Here is a 2,820-nt window from a genome sequence, read left to right as displayed (position 1 = left end):
AATGAAAAATATTTGGTAGGAATCCCTTCAGATGTAGCATATAATAAAAAATACTCTACTGCTGTTTGTGGAATGAATGCATTTCTGTAGTGAGTTTCACTACCTGACATGAAATCAAGAACTTTTTTTTTTAGAAAGCTGAGAACTAAAAACAAAATTTTCTGGCAATGACTTACATTTCTTCTCCAAGAGAGAAGTTGATTTGAGTCAGAGTTTCACATCTAGAAATACCCAGTTGATTAATGCTTAAAGAATCACGAGAGAGAGTCTTATGAGTCCAACAAAGTCTCCCCATGAAACCAAATTTTAGTTGTTCACACAAATTTTTAAAAATGCCGGACAAAATTTGAGAGGTGAGAGATTTTAGGATTTCTAAGTACACATTTTAAATCCTTGACAGAGCCCATTAACTTTGATCCAAAATTGAGATTGTCTACATTTTTTTCTTTTTTTAAACCATGAAATCATGAACTATGTTGATGGCCAATGTCTCCCTCAGAGTTAACATTCAATAAACTTTTTAGATTGATTATGAAATGGCTACATTGTAGCAATTTGACAAGCACTGTCTTTGAATAGAATTTTGCCCTTTTGTAAGGATTATCGGGGGCTACGTTCATTTGGATGGAGGCCATGATAAGCTGCACTCCTGTGCTACTATAAATTATCTTATCGCCAAGTTCACTGCATTCATTAAAATGCTATGAGGTTAATTTACAAGCTTGCAACTATTACTAATATACTTTAAGAAAAACAAAACTTTTATTTAGAAAGGCTGAAATGATTGTATGCTAATTTGAACAGGTAGGTTGTATAAGAAAATTCCATTTTTGATATCCTTCAAGGGTTGGATTCCATTATGTGTGCTTTGTTCTTTCTTCAGACCTCTTAACTTCAGACTGGAGTTGAACAGAAATATGGCTTACTCCTCTCCCTTCAAATCATTCTCAGGCTCCAGACAAGGAGCTGGACCTTTGAGCAAACAAGCAGGTAACTGGCAATGGTACCTTTTAAGTCTGGAGGCTTTCTAAGAGTATACAGGAACAAGGAACAAGCTGCTCCTGAATGAGAACATCATGTAATTAGCAAAGTATCTAAAATAGCCAGAATTATTCCAGCTAGGGTTAATGGATAAGCCAAGAAAAGCTAAGCAAATGATACCTGCAGGCATTTGCTGTACCTCAGACAGCTCCTTATAGAACAAGCTTTCATCCTCTCTCCCAGTTAGCCCCAGTGGATTCACCATTACTGGCTCTGGGGCTAGAACAGAGGTAAGACAGGATGCTTGCTTTCCTCGTTGGCTAATATACTTTTTTTGAGGCATTACTCCTATTAAGATGTAATAGAAGAATACAATATGTTGATTATCTAACAGAGATAAAAGCAGGAAACTGATGAACCACAGGGAAATATGACTGAGAGCAAACTGATTTCATAAAACAAATAGAATTGGTGTGGACATGAAGTTTGTCTTATCCACACAAGCCAAATTCTAATACAGTGAAGTTCAAGAGAGTTCAGTGCAGGACTTTTAGATAAGTAAGTAGAATAAATGGGCTTTTCCATGGTGCTATGTATGTTCTGTCTCAATCTTTCTTGTAATAGAGCTCATTAGAGAGATCAGACACATTTAAGAACTGATTCCCCAAGATGATGTGAGATAGACCCAGCATCCTTTCTAGAATTAATACCATCTTGCATTTGTAAAATGTTTTAATACATTGATGTTTCCACACACACATCTATTACTTCATATTTTAGGACAAAGAGGGAAGAAGAGCCAGGAAAAAAGCAGTTAGATGCACAAGTGAACAGTCTGGCCTTTGGGTTCAAATGTAGCCCTACTCCATAGGCTTTACGGCATCTTAGACTTATTACTTAGTCAACCTGTTTCTAAGTGTTTTCATTTCCAAAATAGGGATAATAATGGGGCTGGCCTCATATAAATGTTGATGAGAATTAGGTGCAGAGTACATGGGCTGATGACTTACTGGGTGTAAGCACTTAATAAACATTCCTAGTATTTTCAGATGTATAGGGCATGTGTTGGACTGTTTACAAATGAGGAAATTGAATAAGAAAGAGGTTAAGTGCTTCTGTAGGAACTTTGATGTTTCTTATTGTAACAAATTGACTCAGCTTTATCTTTAGTAAGACTTTTATCAAAACAAATGTTATGAACCAAATGGAATTGTGGTGCTTTCCTCTCTATGCGTTTTCCTTTATCCAGTCCTTTTTAAAGAGACACCCGAGAAATGGAAAGAAGTCTATACTATCACTCTAGATAATTTATTCCATGAATTTGGATTCCTTTCTTCTCTTTTCAGGCCTCAGTTTCTTTGTCTCCTGGTAATCTCTGAGGCCATTTTCTGAGTGAAAACAATATTATTTCACAAACTAGAAAATCAAACTCTTGACCTCTGATGTTTGACTCTAATAAATAAATATCTTAAATGAAAAGTAAAAAGGATCCACATTTTGATCATAAAAAGATGTTGTTACATTTTATTCTATGCATATTATTTAGGCACTGACATTTCCTAGGTCAGTTCTTCCTTTGGTTTAACATCCCATTTCAAAAAATGTTATAATGGAAATTCAGATGCATAAATTCAACATAATATTGACAGCAGTCATGGAATTAAAGTTTTCCTTACCAAGTCCAAATAAGACTATTAATAATGTATTGTGTATTAATGTGTACATATGGTATAATGTATCACAGCTTCACATAATGACAGACAGTATCCAAATCTAAGTAAATATTTCTGAAATTCTACATGATTTTCATTAAATACCTAATTTCACATTTTTAGCTAA

The 2,820-nt window shown here is 34.6% G+C and overlaps 1 non-coding gene across 1 annotated transcript; it reads right to left on the bottom strand.

Moving 5' to 3' along the window:
* Window positions 1-1,176: 1,176 nt before the first annotated feature.
* Window positions 1,177-1,303, bottom strand: LOC114900117. The gene has a single exon (XR_003794737.1). It is a non-coding gene; the product is annotated as a small nucleolar RNA SNORD22 (small nucleolar RNA).
* Window positions 1,304-2,820: the final 1,517 nt, after the last annotated feature.

The sequence above is a fragment of the Monodon monoceros genome, unplaced genomic scaffold (genome assembly GCF_005190385.1).
Source record: "Monodon monoceros isolate NGI ecotype Baffin Bay Population unplaced genomic scaffold, NGI_Narwhal_1 Super_Scaffold_18, whole genome shotgun sequence".
NCBI classification, from domain to species: domain Eukaryota; kingdom Metazoa; phylum Chordata; class Mammalia; order Artiodactyla; family Monodontidae; genus Monodon; species Monodon monoceros.
Note: the sequence above shows the minus strand (reverse complement) of the source record. Positions and strands in the feature narration are given on the sequence as shown.